We start from the raw sequence: 17,736 nt of genomic DNA on the forward strand, positions 1-17,736 counted from the left end.
GATGAGGAGGGAGGAGGGAGGACAGGAGAAGGAAAGGGAAGAACAGGAGAAGGAAAGGTAAGGGAAGGAAAAGGAAAGGAAGGGAAAGGAAGGGGAGGAGAGGAGAGGAGAGGAGAGGAGAGGAGAGGAGAGGAGAGGAGAGGAAAGGAAAGGAAAGGAAAGGAAAGGAAAGGAAAGGAAAGGAAAGGAAAGGAAAGGAAAGGAAAGGAAAGGAAAGGGGCAATCAACTCATCATTCTAAATGGTTGAAGTTCCATTTATCCAGACAGAACTGGGAAATGATTTACCAACTCTTATTTTCCAATTATCTTTTACTTGCTATAGCTAGAGGCTGTGGAAACCTGAGTCATGTCTGTCTCTTGAATGGATTGATAACTGTTTTTTTTTTTTCCTGGATGGATTTATAACTGTTTTTGAGAGCTGCACAGAAGATACAAGGCCATATAGCTTATTCCATGAACCATAAACACCCCATACCTTTCCTTGGTATTTCACAGAAATATTGTACACTGAAGTAATATTGAGAGCAAACTCAAAATGTCTTACCTGAACTCTGTCTTCTACAGCATTTGTGGCATGTCCAACGTTTATCCTTCCAGAAAGTTCCTCTTTAAAGTCACTTAGCTGTTTTTTCTGTCAGTCCAATGATTAACTATCTTTTCAGGTCACTGTCCTACACAAATTGCAAAAAAAAAAAAAAAAAACAAACAAAGATTGGGCTAGAAATTCACTCCTGACTCCTGTGTTTCACGACTGTATTAAAAACTGCTCAAGATTTATACATTTTCTTACACTGATTCTAAGGTTATAGCTTCATTTTTAGAAGTGTCCTGCAGTTTTATTCAAAGGCCTGCAGTTTTCTTTTTTGGTTGTACTTTAGTATTAAAGTGATGCTGGCTTCACAGAAGGAGCTTGGTAGTGAGCCGTCTGTTTATTTCTTTTTTTTTTTTTTCAATAGTTTCAGAAGAATTGGCTATAGATGTTATTTTAAAGTCTGGTAGAACTCTGCTGTGAATCCATATGCCTCTGGAAATTTTTTTATAGCTAGAATGCTTTTTATTATTATTTCAGTCTCCTCATTTGTTATGAGTCTGTTTAAGTTCTTAGTCTAGACTTGACTTAATTTTGTGGTTTGGCTGAATCTAGCAATTCATCTGTTTCTTTTAGGTTTCCCAGATTAATGGAATACAGGATTTTAAAAATTCCCTTCAAATATTTGGAATTTATTTGGTGTCTGTTGTGCTCCATTAAGTACTTTTAATGTATAATGACAATTTTGTTTTTCTGTTCACTTTTTGATTATGTTAATTTGAGTCCTTTTTTTTCTTTTAGTTAGTTGGGCTGAAGGTCTGTCAATCTTGTTTATCTTCTCAAAGAACCAGGTCTGAAATTATTTAATTTTTTTGTATTATTGTATTTGTTTCTATTTTGTTATTCTCAGCACTGATTCTTATTATTTCTTGCCATTAATGTGGTGTGGATTTGGTTTGTTCTTTTTAGTTCAATTTTTTTGAGTTTTATCATTAAGTCATTTTTGTGTTCTATCTGATTTTTTAACGTAGAAACTTAGAGCAAAAATTTTCCGAGTAGGACTGCTTCCGGTGTGTTCCAGAAGTTTTGTTGTGTTGTGCTTACATTCACATTTAGTTCCAGCAAACTGTTTATTTCTTTCTTACTTTATGCATTGACCCATTCATCACTCAGTGTTGAGCTGTTTAATCTGAATGAGTTTGTGTATTTACTAGAGATTTGCTTGCAGGCAATATTAAGTTTTAGTGCATTGGGATAGGAAGGAATACTTGGAATTATTTCAGTCTTCTTAGATTTGCAAATGCTTATTTTGCATCTCTGGATATGGATTATTTTTAACAATTTGATATGATGCTGAGTAGAATGTGCATTCATTGGTTTGGGGTGGAATATTCTGTACATAACCATTAAGTCCAATTAATGTATAATGCAAATTAATTCTGATGATTTTCCTTTTTTGTCCAGATGACTAGTCTATTGGAGAAAGTGGAGTATTGAAATTACCTACTATTAATTGATTGATGCTAATCTATGTCTTTAAATCCAGTAGTAGATTTTTTAATTAAACAGGACACCCTACAGTTTGTTGCATATGTGTTTAGAAAAGCTTAACTTCTTGGTTAATTGTCTTCTTGATTAGCATGAGGTATTGTTTATTACTTCTTATTAGTTTTGGTTTGTAGTCTAATCTGTGAGCTATTAGGAGAGCTAAGCTTGATAGCTTCCTGGTCCTCATCTGATTGGCATTCTTTTGCTCATCGCTTTACTCTAAGAGAGTGCCTGATTTTAAAACTGTGTTTCTTACAGGCAGCAGAAAAGTGCAATTTTCTTCTTAGTCCATTCACTCAACCTGTGACTTTTGGTTGGAGAACTAAAGTCACTGATATTTAAAGTTATTAATATAATATGTCAAATAGGTCATCATGTTGTTGATTATTGGTATTAAGGTTTGTGTTCTGTTTAGTATTTTGTGTTTCAATAATTGTGACTTCATATTTCTCACCACAATATTTGTCATGGATGATTTTACATTGTGTTATAGTCTTTGTGTTTCTTTGTCATGGTTAGCACATCTGCTAGGATGATGTCATCAACTTGCTTTTCTTCTTACTCTACTCAGATTTTTGGTTTTCGATGAATCTTCCTTAGAGAAATGTATGTATGAAGTTAAGCTATAAAGACCAGTAAAACATGGTGTTAATAATTAGATGCAGTTGCTGAAGTGGTCTAGTCTTGGTTATGTGGCAATCGGACTAAGGTTAAGGCTATATGCTGAATTCTAAGTATCCCTGGGAGAGTAAAAAGGCTGGTCACTTTTTGGGTTATGTGACCCCACTGGGAGGCAGGAGGTCAAATGTAAGATACCCTCAATGAAATCTATTTTATTGTCTAGAGTTATGCTGAGATCCAGAGGCCAAGCCTTTGACCTGTGTTGTGTGTGTGTGTGTGTGTGTGTGTGTGTGTGTATTCAGGGAGACTCTATACAGAAGTATAGACTCTGCCCTGCAATGACTCCTGGGACCTCAGAAGTCAAAGACCACATCTCACAGTGACCTTTGAGATTGACTGAGCCAAAGCTTCAGTTATCAAGGGACTCTGGGTCTACTGCAGCTGAATCTCCAGCCCTGGGCTGACCTTTGAAGACACTTGGGATATAGAGTATATTGCTTGCTATGATTCTGGTCTCAATGGAGCCAGAAGCCTGTGCTTATAGTACTTGCTGATTCACACATAGTTGAGAGCCTGGTTACCCAAAGATTTCTCTAGTCTGGAGCCGGAAGCCTAGTCTCCAAGTGTTCTCTCCAATGTGGAATTTTTAAGGTTTCCCTGATTACAAACACATTCTTGACAACAATAATCAATACTAGTTTTCTCGATTGAATTCTTGTATCAAAATCAGGAAAAGAATGGTCATTCACTTGTGTTTTGTTTTTGAGTAAAGATAAAGTTCAAGGTTTGATCAGTTCAATAACATGAACACTTCTCTTTCTCAAATAACTCAAGTCTGGATTTCTGTTTTAAATGTACTGATAATAATATCTTCTCCCCTCCACTGCCTCTCTCCCCTTCTCTCATGCGTTTGTGTGTGCATGTGTGTGTGTGCATATGTGCCCTTGTATGTATTGTTACCTTGGATCATTCTTGCATGACACTTGATAAAACTGTAGTAGCATTTAATTAGTCTCCATTTCTCAGCCATTTGGCTATTTTTAGTATTCCTTGTTAATTTTTGGAAACATATAAATATTAGGAGGAGGTAAATCATGGAGAAGGACTAGGAAGTATGTGGGGAGTCTGTAAGGAAAGGCTGTTAACCTGGGTCCAAATACTTCTATTTGAGTCCTGAACTTTTGTGTGGTCTTTACTACAAAATGGTCCTTACAAGAGATTCAGATCCAACAAGTCATTGGACAGGTTTTATTTGTTCTAGATGAGATCCACCTATGTATTCCAGGTAGCTCTTAAATGTGGAGTCAGTCTGCCTCACACTTCCAAATGCTGGAATGACAAAGAATGCATCCCACACTGGAAAAGATTCTCATTTTAAACAAACATGCAAGTATTTCTGCAGAATGCTGGCTTCTGGGGGCTCTGGTGCTGTTATAGAGTCTGTCCCACAATTTTAAAGGATATGTTTTCATTTAGCATGGGGAGATGGCTTGAGCAAATTTATGTTGGTGTCCTCAAGCATTTAGGGCACACAAATTTGCTTTGGACAAAATATGTGCACAGAATGAAAATCAAATAAGACATATTAACTAAGAACCTTCCCAACTCCAGAAAAAAATAAGCTGTCCTGGTGAAATACCAGAATTTTTTCCCCCTGAGGTCAAAGAGCATTCTCCTCTGCTTCACTCTCCTCAAGTCCTCAAGTCATGAAATTGCTATTGCAGAAAACAGTAGTGGACAGGAGGGAACCATTGCACAAGTCCTTTTGAGATCAATATCATGCTAATAACCACAGATCAAAGGAGTTGCAAAAGTGTTCCTTAAAGTCTATCAATATTTATTTAAGAGCAGTCCAGCAGCAGTGATGAAATACCAGACTTTGAAGTCTGATAGATTTAAATAAGAACTTGTATCTGATGTTTAATTAATGCCTTAACTGAGTAACCTGTACCTGCCTAGGAATTTCCATGTCTTTCAAGTAACAAGCCAATGTCTGAAGTGAGGAACTGGCATACCTGGCACATTCTACAGTCAAGACATTGTCACATTCCTTCCGTTGCAGTTATGTATGACAAATGTCAAAGCAGCCAGTTTTTACAAAATGCATATATAAAAGTGTACCCAGGGCATTTCTTTTCAGGAGCATTTGGATTCAGAGTCTTGGCAGCTAAGACATCTCAAGAGACAGCTTCCGGGTACAGAGAAAACTTGCCACTGCCTAACTCAACACACCTCCTTTGCAACAATCTCCTGAAAACTACCTTCTGCATGTATGTAGCCTATACCTCTATCCAGCACTGATGCTCGAAGTTCTTGTATCACTGAGGCTAAGCTTATCACCAGCAATTATCTCTTGTAGTAATTACCACTAAAGCAAGGAGCCCCTGTCCACTCATCTTTTCTAATTTCCCTAGGGGCTTCATAGTTCTGATTGTGTCTCCCATTTTCATGGGTAATCATAAGGAAAATTCTTTTTATCTTCAGCCTCTTTTCAGATTTTTTTCACATCATTTTCCTGTTGATACTTAGAGTTGGCCCTTCCCTGAAGATGCCATGTTTTCCACACTGTGACTGCTGGGGTGGATGTTCTACTACTCTTCACTGTAATATTTGAAACTAGACCTAGATGGCCTGTTTTCAAACTTACATCACCCTGTTACATTCTTTCCGTTTCCGCTTTACATCCCTGGGAATCCAGACTTGAATCTCATCTTAAAAGAATCCTGCTGAAGTGAGGGAAGAAAAATTGTAGGAGCCAGAAGTGTCAAGGATATCACAATAAAAACCTACAACTAACAGGGGCTCAAAAGGGCTCACAGAAACTGAACTAACAACCAGAGAGCCTGTATGGGACTGACCCAGGCACTCTGCATATATGTGTCAGTTGTGTAGCTTGGTCCACTTGTGGGACTCCTAGCAGTGGGAGCAGGGGCTGTCCCTAACATGTTGGCTGACTCTTGGGTTACTTTGACAAGCCTTAGTAAAAGGGGAGTTGCTTAGTTTTACTGCAACTTGATATACCATTCTTTGTTGAGCCCCATGGGAGGCCTGACCCTTTCTGAATAGAAAGAGAAGAGGAGTAGATTGAGGAGCAAATGAAGGGTAGGTGACAGAGGGAATGGGAGCAGAAGAGGAAGGCGAAATTGCAGTTGGGATATAAAACAAAAAAATGAATGAATAAAGAAATAAGTATAATTCATTTTTCCTTTGTTGAAATAATTTGCCAAGCTTTAAGTCATTCTCACTCATATGACAATTATAACTTTATATGAAGTTAATATATGGAAGTGTGATTTATATTACAACTGTTGGTTTCTTTCTTTGCATGTGTATCTGGTGCACACAGATGTTGGCACTGGATGTTGCTCAATCACTTTCCACCTTCCTTCGTTTTTGTTGTTGTTTCCTTTTTCTTTTGAGACAGAGTCTCCCACTAAACCTAGAGCTTACAATTTTGGTTGATGGATGGCCAGAGAGACCCAGGGATCTGCCTATCTTAACATCTCCAGTGCTGGGGTAACAGATATGTGCCACTATGACACTTTACATGAGTTTTAGAGAATCAACACAGTCCCTGATGAGTTGACCCACTGGGCCATCTCCTTAGTCCAGTTGTTGATTTCCATAACTTTAAGACAGTCCTAATATCTTGATCCCTAGTCTTTCAATTTTCTTTCCTCTGAAAAGCTTGGTGTCTACTGACTCCTAAAGGCATTTTGTAAACTTTGTCATACCATCTCTGCAATTCCTTGTGTCAGTATCAAGGACAGCATCACCAGCTCCCTAGACTCAGAAATTATTCTGTTATCTAAAGGTCACACATTTATTTTGTCAGATATTTCACAATTTCTTTTCATATTTTATTTCTCATATCTGCATGAGGTTTTATGGTCATGAGAAAGAGCTATTTCACACATAAACAAGTCATTCTAGTCTTGTTGTATAGTTTTAATTGCTTCAAATCATAGTGCTGTTTAGATTCAACTCTTACACTACTCTGCCTATTCCTCTGTAAAGCCATGAGTCACTGAAGAAATACATCTCAACTATTCTGACTTTGAGTTTAAACAAAATTTAGATGTATTCTTCTGATCCGTGGTTTTTGCCTTCTGGGTTAATATTTTGTACTTTCATTTTTATCTTCAAAATTCTGAAGTATCTGCTTGTAAACACAGCTGGGACCCATCACCAGTTTCACCAGTAAATACGAAAACTGCTTTCCACTATAACTGTGTCTCTACAGCAAAAGGTTCCTCTGTTCTGTCTTGAGTAACTTGTGCACCAGCTAAGAACACCCTTCACTTCTGTACAGGTTATCTCTTGCCATGTGTGTGCAAGCATCTTATTTTCCCTTTCCAGACTTCCCAATGAGACCCCCATCAGCATATAACCTGCTTTTAACTTTCTCATTTTTCAGCATTTCTTTTTGATCCAAATCTTTGTCTAGGTATTGTAACTTTCTTCTTTTATATTTTATAGTTTTATCTTCATTCACTTTTAAGTTAAAATATAGACTAATGGGTTTCATTAGGATACTTTCACATTTACATGCTTTATTGTTATTTATTATGTTATTTTACTTCTTGTATTTTTATTGCTCTTATTCTTCTTTGGACTTTCTTTCCACCTGACTTCTGACCTCCTCTTAGTGATTCCCTTACTACACCAAATAGTGGCCCCTCTGCTTGATTATCAATGTATTCTACTACCATTTCTTAATATCTCCCTTTTTGTGGAATATTAGTTGAAGATGTCTTACATTAATTTATGCTATGTAACATTTGTTTAATGAAACAACGTTGTGTTGCATTCTTTTATGTTGTGTTTGTTTAACTGTGAATTTGTGTTACTTTGCCTGTCTAAAACATCTGATTGGTCTAATAAAGAGCTGAACAGCCAATAGCAAGGCAGAAAGTATAGCTGGATGGCAAAGAGAATAAAATAGGAGGAAAAAAATGTGATAAGGACATCAAAGAAAAATGAGGAGGACAACAGGAGCCTGCTCCTCAGCTCCACAGCAAGCCACAGAGTAAGAAGTAAAGAAAGGTATATAGAGTAGAGAAAGATAAAAACCCAGAAACAACAGGTAGGTGGAATGATTTATGTTAATAAAAGCTGTTTAGAAATAAGCCAAGCTAAGTCCAGGCATTCATTACAAAGAATAAGTCTCAGCAGAAGGAGCCAGTGGCAGCGCAGGCGGGCAACGCAGGCCAGGCCGCATGCTGCGGCCGGGACCCGAGGGGACTGGCGCGGTGGCAGAGGACGCAGGCGGCAGGGACCAGCGTGCAACACCGAGAGCAGATCGCCCCACTACAATTAAATCAAAGAGGTAGGCCTTTGGTTTGGGAGGGCCCTGGCAAATAGGGAGCCGGGTCCTGTTCCGGAAAACCCTTCTGAGGGGTGAGAGGGTTCTTGGCCCCCCGGCAGGAGCCAGGAAACAGGGCGAGGGCAATTAGTAAGAGAAGCCTCTGGCCAGCAGAGAAACCCGATCCGATTTTAAAAGACCAATTAGATAGCATTGAAAGGAGGAGATGGGCAGGCTCCAAGGCAGAACATCACCCAATAATCTGAAAAACAACATGAAAACACCAGATCCCAAAGATCTTACAAAAGAAAGATTTGAAGACCCTAACACAGAAGAAGTGGAAAAAATTGACTTTATGAAAGCAATAGAGTCCCTTAAAAAACATGTAAAAAAACACCCTTATAGAAATGGATGAGAAGTATAACAAAAAGTTTGAAGAATTAAGTAAATATGTACATGAGACCCACAAACAGGTAATGGAAACAGTTCAAGAATTGAAAACTGAAATAGAAGCAAGGAAGAAAACACAAAATGAGGAACAGCTGGATATGGAAAATCAAGGACAACGAGCAGAGCCTACAGAAACAAGCATAATCAATAGACTACAAGAGATAGAAGAAAGAATCTCAGATTCTGATGACACCATAGAGAAAATAAATGCACTGATCAAAGAAAACAGCAAAGTCAACAAATTCTCATCACAAAACATTCAAGAAATATGGGACACAATAAAAAGACCAAACCTAAGAATAATAGGAATAGAAGAAGGAGAAGAATCACAGCTCAAAGGCCCAGAAAATATTTTTAAAAAAATTATGGAAGAAAACTTTCCCAACATAAAGAAAGATATCCCTTTGAATATTCAAGAAGCATACAGAACACCAAACAGACTGGATCAAAGAAAAACATCCCCTCGCCATATAATAATCAAAACACAAAATATACAGGTTAAAGAAAGAATATTAAGAGCTGCAAAGGAAAAAGGCCAAGTAACCTATAAAGGTAAACCGATCAGAATTATACCTGACTTCTCTATGGAAACCATGAAAGCCGGAAGGTCCTGGATAGAGGTACTTCAAAAGCTAAGAGACCATGGATGCAAACCCAAACTTCTATACCCAGCCAAGCTAGTGTTCACTATCAATGGAGAAAACAAGACATTCCAGGATAAGAACAAATTTAAACAATACGTAGCCACAAATCCAGCCCTACAGAAAGTAATAATCACTACGGATTAAAGTTAGAAGGCAACAACAATGCTGCCCCCAGAAAGCCGACAAACTCATGGAAACTGAACAATCAACTACTGAACCACACCTGGGTGAAGGAAGAAATTAAGAAAGAAATTAAAGTCTTCCTTGAATTTAATGAAAATAAAGAGACAACATACTCAAACCTATGGGACACGATGAAAGCAGCGCTAAGAGGAAAGTTCATAGCACTAAGTGCCCACTTAAAGAAAATGGAGAAAGCATACATTGGGGACTTAACAGCACACCTGAAAGCTTTAGAAAAAAAAGAAGCAGATGTTCCCAGAAGGAGTAGAAGACTGGAAATAATCAAACTGAGGGTGGAAATCAACAAAATAGAAACACAGAAAACAGTCCAAAGAATCAATGAAACAAAGAATAAGTCTCCATGTGATTATTTGTGAGCTGGGTGGCAAGTCCCCAAAGAACAAAGAGTGAAGAGAAACACACACACACACACACACACACACACACACACACACTCCCTTTTCTGGTTTTGTGTCCTTACTTGTCTTTCTGAGTCTCACACATTTTGCTTAACTTGATTATTTCATTATCTTTCCATCTGTTGATGGACACCTAGGATGGCTCTTTACTGGCTATGGTGACCAGTTTAGTTATAAACATGAATATGCAAGCATCTTTAGTATATGTTGACTTAGAGCACACAGCCAGGAGTGAGAATTTGGAGTCATAGAGTAATTCTAGTTTTAGGCTTTTGAGAAATATCCACAGTTGTTGCATTATTTTACATTCCCACCAATAGTGTACAAATGTTTCTCTTTCTCCACACTATCACAGCATTTTTGTTTGTTTTCTTAATGGTCATTAGATGGAGGTGAAAGGGAATCTTAAATCAATTTCAATTTCTATTTCCCTGAAAGTTGAGAAATTGAGTGTATTGAACATTCTTTTCAAGTATTTATCAGCCATTTATGGTTCTTCTTTTGAGAAGTGTATATTTAGCATATTGGGCCACTTATTTACTGGACAATTTAAGTTTTATCCTGTAAGTTTTACAGTTATTTATAATTTTTTTACACAAGGGAAGGAAAGGAATATATGTATATGAAAAAGTCAAAGTATACCCCATCTCTAGATACTATGGCTTTATAGTTGCATGCTACAAACCACAACATTATCTAGTAATTGCTCAGCCATTTTTTCATGAGTGGCTTATCAGAAGCAAGGGATCTGATAAAGGCTAAAACAAAAAGTAAGGCTTTTGGTATTATTGCTTTATGAATAAAGTGGGTGTCCTTTCCTGTAGAGTTTTTCACTGTAGCTAACTCCCTTTCTGTTACATGTTTGAGAATTAATCCCCATAGTTCAGAATTGTTTCACGAAAACAGTTTCCCACTGCCACGACTTGTTCCTCTCCCCTAGGTAAATGCAGAGATCTGCCTTGCTGCAATTATCTTTATTAGCAGCTGTTTGCTCAGTTCTTAGGGTACAGACAAAGAGCATTTCATTAAAATATACACAGATCTCCAAGGACATAGAATTACTACCTGCCCAAGCTGCTGCACTGGTTTTACCCCACTAAAAAGATTACAAACACCTTAAGCTCACTTTCACCTCAGTTTACTGATGGTTTTAGTTCAGAAAATTTACTGCTTGTGTTTTACTCTCAAGGACAGCGAAAGAGATAATTATCTGCAACCTAAAGAAAGAACCACTACTCCCCCTGATCAGAACAGCTGATAAGAGTATACCCTGGAACTGATCATTTAGAGGCCTGAGTCTCTTCTTTGTTTCTACTGCCTAGAGCAAAACTCCAGATCTAAACCTGTAGAAACTGCAGCATCTGGTGTATGTGCTATCAGATTCAGTAACCATTAGCTTCCCTATGATTGTTCATGTAGGTTGCTTGGTTACCTGATTCTATGTATGCTGGGAGAGGAAAAGAGCAACATGTTAGAAATAAACATTTTAGTTATTTAAACCATTTAAAAATGAAACACAGTGCACTAATATTCCCCTATAGAATCCCCTGATTATTTAATCCATTTCTTAACTAAAAAACTCACATAACCACAAACATTTCATTTTCAATGAGTATCAAAAATGTACATAAGGAAAGAGATAGTCTTGTCAAGAAATAGTTCGGGAAAATCTACATCCACCTTCAGAAGAATGAAACTAGATTTATATTCCTTATCCTGCACAAAAACAAGTAAAGATTCTCCCAGTAGTTCTCAGTTATTGTTATAGTAAATGTTCTAAACTTGTCTACTAATTTAAAAGTGGCTAATGTAAGATATCAATGTAAGATCTAAAACTTGGAAGCCGTTAGAAGAAAAAATAAGCTACTTAAGACAGGAAGATAAGGACTTTCTTAAAAAGTAACTGACAAACTGCCAAAATAGGCAAAATAGTATTTCCTAATTCCTGCTTTATGGAGAAGTCTGCCAGGTATTATGGGCCTATAGGCTGAAGATGGATGCCCCAATATTACAGAAGAATTTTGGGTGACTATCGAGACAACAAGATTTCTCTGTTAATTATAAAGGTTTGGAATTTGCTTATAATGTGCTTTCTGTTTATTTAGGTAACATATCCTTCTGGGGTCTTTGAAGAATTGCAGACAGATATGATGTGGGAGTGTCATATATTAATCTGTTGATTTCATTGTTTAAGCAATAAAGAAACTGCTTGCCCTGATAGGTTAAAACATAGGTGGGAGGAGTAAACAGGAGGAAGAGGAAGTGAGGTAAGAAAAAAAAAACAGACAAGACAGCTCTGCTCTCTGGAGCAGAGATGCCATGCTCAGCTCTCCCGGGTGGACGCGAGATAGCTCTGCTCTCAGAGACACACACGATGAAGCTCAGGCCCAGGATGGACGTAGGCTAGAATCTTCTTGGTATGCGCACCTTGGGGTGCTTAAACACATTATTAGAAATGGGCTAGTCCAGGTGTGAGAGTTAACTGAGACGAGGCTAGATATAACGGGCAAGCAGTGTTTAAAAGAATACAATTTGTGTGTTGTTATTTCGGGCATGAGCTAACAGGTGGCTGGGGTGCTGGGGACACAGCCACGCGGCTCCTATTTCAATACAGATAGTTATAGTTTTCCTTAGTTGTGATGAAAGATAAATTAGATATAAAATTTTGCACTCACAAAAATGGGATAGATGATATAGTATTTTCCTTGATTTGCCAAATGTAAATAGAATAAATATTATAACTATAATTCTTGCTTGATAACTGTTTTGTATATGTAATTTTACTATGTTAAAATTAAAACCTTCACTTTTATTCAGACAGAAAAGGGGATATTATGTGGGATGTCTGTCTGTATATATGTTGCTTTTATTGGTTAATGAATAAAGCCGCTTTGGCCTATGCAGGGCAGAATATAACCAGGTTGGAAGATATGTATATATAGAGAGAGTAGGCAGAGTCAAAGAGATGCCATGTGACTACCAAAGGAGAAAGATGCTGCTACTGGAACCTTACCAGTAAGCCACAGCTTCATGGCAATGCACATATTAATAGAAATGGGTTAATTTAAGATGTAAGAGTGAGTTAATAAGAAGACTGAGTAAATAGGCCAAAGAGTGCTGCAATCAGTCTTCCACAGTAAGTATTGACTCCATTAAAATAAGCTTTTGCCATGACCCTTCAGTCAGAGGGGCGTAAAGCATCCCCAGAAATAGTATCAAAGAAAGACAATGTAAAAGGAGAAATTGGGTCCATATTGAGCATAAGTCTGTTTAAGATCCTTAATAGTCTTAAATGAAAAGGGGTATATAATGTCTAACTCTTTTGCCCCAGGTTATTAGGATCAAGTGTTTTAATCACCAGAAAAGCAAAATCCCATGTTTTTTTTTCCCATCTCCTGGGCACAATTCAGAGCCTCTTGCATCAGAGACCTGTACCCTGACTTAGAAGGCACTAACTTTCCTATTGGGGATGAAAAACCTCCTTAATAACCTCAGTAAGAGATAAAATGAGACATAAAAAGTAGGTTTCCATACTGTCAGAAACTGCACTTGATGGATAAGTTTTAAAGGCAGTGGAAATTGAAGCTGGAAGTTGGAGGCAGGGCAAAATAAGCATAAGGAGAAGGAAAACCCTCAATCTCATCACAGGAAGAGACATTAGATAATATATCTTCAAGTTCTAATTTTCTTATCCTCCCAAGTAGTTCCAGTTTTTCCTGATCATTTTTATTTTTTTAATTTTAAATGTTTCTTTCCAAAGTTAAAAAGAATCAAGAATCTTTTTTCTGGTTCACTTGCATCAAATTTTTCTGAATTATTCTTCTTAACCAGGACCAAGTGCTGGTATCCAGAGATCCTTCTTCATGGAATGAAGGCTAAAGTTGACTAATAAACACCATGAATTTCATCAACTGGTGGTTACCTGCTTTAACTCTTCTTCTAGCTAAATTTGTAGACTTTCTTCAAACAAATGTCACTCATTCAACTGTGTCTATTCCATCATTTTATTTCCAATGAATGTTCCTGCCTTATTCCATATTATCAATATGTATGTTCATGGTTCCCTGGAGCTGCTCATCTTTAACCTCTTTTTCCTTTTTCTTTTTTTTATATTTTTCTTATATATCCCCTGGCATCACCTGCAAATGTCCTTGCTTACCTACTAGGCCAAGGTCAACTGAAATAGCCATGAGGAATTAAAAAAGGCTGATTGAAGGAACCACAGCAAGACTGAGGCTGTGACAGTTTTTATTGAGAGCAATCAGAGTTTTTAAGCTTTATTGGAAACTGAATATAATGGAAATTTCCATGATCAGTACAGTTGTAGTTGTCAACATACAATGGCCTTTGCAAGTCATACAGGGAACACAAGACTGATGTCTAAGACCAATTGCCTGTCAAGCTTCCATGCCTCACTGTATACTGTAAGGGAAGCAGACAGCTGAGCATTTCTGGGTGATGAAAGCTGAAATTTGCCAACAACTTACTTTTGCCTAGAGGTAAACATGATACTGATGGTGTAACATGCTAGAATCTCTATGAAAATCATACTCAAAGTCTTCCGATGGTTTTATATCTTATTTAGAATAAAATTTCATGGTTTTCCCATATTTCACAAAGGTTTCCAAAACTTATTTCCTAGTTGTTCCACAAATATTATTTACCAACACCTTTCTATTCAGACAGTGCTTCCCAGCAGCAAGGGCTCCCTGACATTGCATAAACAGTCCAATCACACCCCTATCTTGAGCTTTTGAATCTTTGTTCCTTCTCTTTGGAACATTTTTCTCCAGGTGTCCATTTTCATTTTGGTCATTCTTCTTAGTGACTGTGCAGACTACACATCACAGCCACTTCTCTTGACTGATTTAATGAGTAACCCCTTATAATTGAATCATGCCCTGCCTTATTTCACCTCAAAATTAGCCTTAAAAAGGAAGTCAGTACAATTCATTCACTTGTGGTAATATTTTGGGTGGGACAAAAATTTTCATCTACATTCACTTATAGTAAAAGCAGAAGAAAACATCAGGATTTAGAGGTATACACGGTAATGACACTAGACTGAAGCAGAACTGTATGTTTGAGGCTCTCTTAAGCTGTAGCGTGAGACTCTGTCTCAACAAAGCAAAAACACCAAAAACAAAACCATGCGTTGGCAAATCATAAATATAACTTGCAGGTGACAGATAATTTTATTATCCTCAAGATTAATTTGCATATTATGCTTTTATTTAGTACCAATGTCTTAATAAGTAGAGAGGAAACGAATTTTTAAAATGCAGAGAAACATGTAGAGCTCAATAAAAAGCAATAAAAAATATAAAAATAAATGAAGATACAAGGCCTGAAGAGATGGCTCACTAGTTAAGAGCACTAACTGCTTTTGCAGAGGACCCACCTTCAGTTCCCAGCACCCACATGTCCATCTGTATCTCCAGTTCTGGATGATCTGATGCCCTCTTCAGGACCCACACATGTGGTGAACATTCATACATGCAGATAAAACACTCATAAACATAGCATAAAAAATAAGCATGTTTTAGCTTCAATGAGTTAGGAAGAATAGTTTGCTAACAGTGATGGGGTCTATACACTTTTTTAACCCTTGGGATGCCTCTTAGAAAACCCCCAGCCTCTCCACCTGACACCAACCTGACAGACCCCAAATGTATTCACTTTTGAAATAGAATTTGGCCTCAATACATCTTAGACAATCAATCCAATGGGCCCTCCAATGGCATCTTGGATCCTATTATTCAGGGCATTTACAAATACTTCCAGTGATTGGAGAAGTGGAAAGAGGTTCCATATTCCCTATTTCTTTTCTCTCCCCTCCAAGTACTGTTTGTTTTGTATGGTCTCCAAATCTCCTCCCCTTTGGCCCCCACTGTGTAAATGTCCTGTCTTTTAAGTTACCATTGATGGATCTGTAAATTTGTTGCAAGGTGGGAACCAGAAGCAGGACTTAGCAGGAGGAGGAAAAAGCAAAGAGATTTTTGAGGGACACTTTAAGCAAGTATACTTGGACACAGAGGAGAAGAAGCCATACTTCAAGTCCAGAGCCAACTTTTAGTCATAGTGGGACAGCATAAAACAACAGTCCAGACTAAGAAGCCCAAGCCCTGGACTTGAAGTCTCAGCAATGCCCATCCTGCAATTCACTACCTGAAAACATCTGTCCCCCAACCACCACAATATGAACACAAAAAAAGACATACATATTTACACACATAAATGATGTGGGAGTGCCATATATCAATCTGTTGCTTTCATTGGTTAATTGATAAAGAAACTGCTTGGCCCGATAGGTTAGAACATAGGTGGGTGGAGTAAACAGAACAGAATGCTGGGAGGAAGAGGAAGTGAAGCAGATGCCATGCCTCTCCTCTCCAGGGCAGATGCGATGAAGCTCCAGCCTAAGAAGGGCATAGGCTAGAATCTTCCTGGTGGGTCACCACCTCGTGGTGCTACACACATTAATGGAGGTGGGTTGATAAGGATGTGAGAGTTGGCCAGTGGGAGGCTGGAGCTAATGGGTCAAGAAGTGTTTATATGAATACAGTCTGTGTGTTGTTATTTAGGGGCATAAGCTAGCCAGGCAGCCAGGAGCCAGGCGGCAGGAGTGCAGCCTGCAGCTCCCACTACATATAAAACATAAGAAAATTCTGATTCTGGTTGTGAATGCATTTTTTGGATTATCTTAGCATTCTTACTAATGTCCTCTCAGTGTGACCTTTTTTCCTGTAGATGTTTTACCCTCCAGACTAGCAGGATCATTCTCACAGACACCAACTTCAGTGGGCCTAAATTCATGGAACTAGAAGGTTTAAGAGTACAGCCTAGGTATAAGAGCGCCAACATCAAACAGTCAGGAAAACATTTGTTCTTCATGAATCTAAAATCAGCTCCTTCTTGGAACAGTATTTTTACAGCCATTGAACTTTGCTTAAAAGAGATTCGCATACTTGAGAAATTTCAGGTGGGAGACGATGGATGGAGAGAGTAGGGGGAGACAGCCAGAACTGGGGGGGACTGGGAATTAGCGTGCGAACTTCCTGGAATATCAGGGTGACTCGAGCAAAGAATTCTAGTAAAAGAGGATATGGAGCCTGAACTAGTCAACAATTCCAGTTGTGATAATGGGCTCCATTCTGCTTAGTTGTTGGCCAGCAGGACCCCATAGATATCACTAAATAACCTAGCTGATGCTACACTACAATTACTATCTGAAAACTGACAGTGAGGTCCCATAAAGACAGTATCCACACTGCTCACTGAATATAGAGAGCTTGAGCTAGAGCCTGCTTAGAGCCTTTGCTCCTAAGTTCTAGACTCTTTGGTGTAGAAAGATACTCTACAGGCTATGGAAAGAAAAAATGGACACAAGCCCAGCCACAAAACACTAGACCTACAATGTATCCTGCCTGCAAGATGTGTTGGAGTGATGGTGGTGTAGAACTTGTGAGAGTGGTCAACCAATGTATGGGTTAATTAGTGGCCTACATCATGAGAGGGAATCCCTGACCTACACTGTCTAGATGGACAGGAACTGGAGAGTAGATAGCCCAGAGACCTAGGGTAGAACAAAACTCAACTGGCAAAACACACACACACACACACAAACACACACACTGAAATGATTCCTAATGGTATTCTGCTATACTCAGATTGGTGCCTTCTCCAGTCATCACCAGAGAGGCTTCTTCTGGAAGCAAATGGGAACAGGTGCAGAGAACCACAGTCAGATATGTGGAGAGAGAGTCTAAACTGGAGGTCTGCATCAGGTCATTCAACGTGTAAAATGGGGAGAAAAGATTATAGAAGTCAGAGGGGATGAAAAAGGTGGAGAAGTCAGGATAATACAACATGGCCCACCAAATCAGCTAAACAAGGCTCACAAGGATTCACAGACTGAAATAGCAAGCATGGTACTTGCATGTTGCATGGATCCACAGCAGGTTTTCTGTGTATATGTTATGGCTATTAGCTTATTGTTCTTGTGGGACTCCTAACAATGGGAGCATATATATATA

At 38.3% G+C, this 17,736-nt stretch overlaps 1 protein-coding gene across 1 annotated transcript in view; it reads right to left on the reverse strand.

Annotated features, from left to right (window-relative positions):
* LOC126497213 (solute carrier organic anion transporter family member 1B2-like) overlaps positions 1-17,736 on the reverse strand; it is a 75,500-nt gene that overhangs the window by 54,704 nt on the left and 3,060 nt on the right. Inside the window, exon 2 of the mRNA XM_050135115.1 lies at positions 546-672. The gene's annotated coding sequence lies outside the window, so the exon portion shown is untranslated. The remainder of the gene's footprint in view (positions 1-545; positions 673-17,736) is intronic.

Source organism: Alexandromys fortis, unplaced genomic scaffold, assembly GCF_014885135.2.
Source record: "Alexandromys fortis isolate MF-2015 unplaced genomic scaffold, M_Fortis_MF-2015_v1.1 scaffold_21, whole genome shotgun sequence".
Taxonomy (NCBI): Eukaryota; Metazoa; Chordata; class Mammalia; order Rodentia; family Cricetidae; genus Alexandromys; species Alexandromys fortis.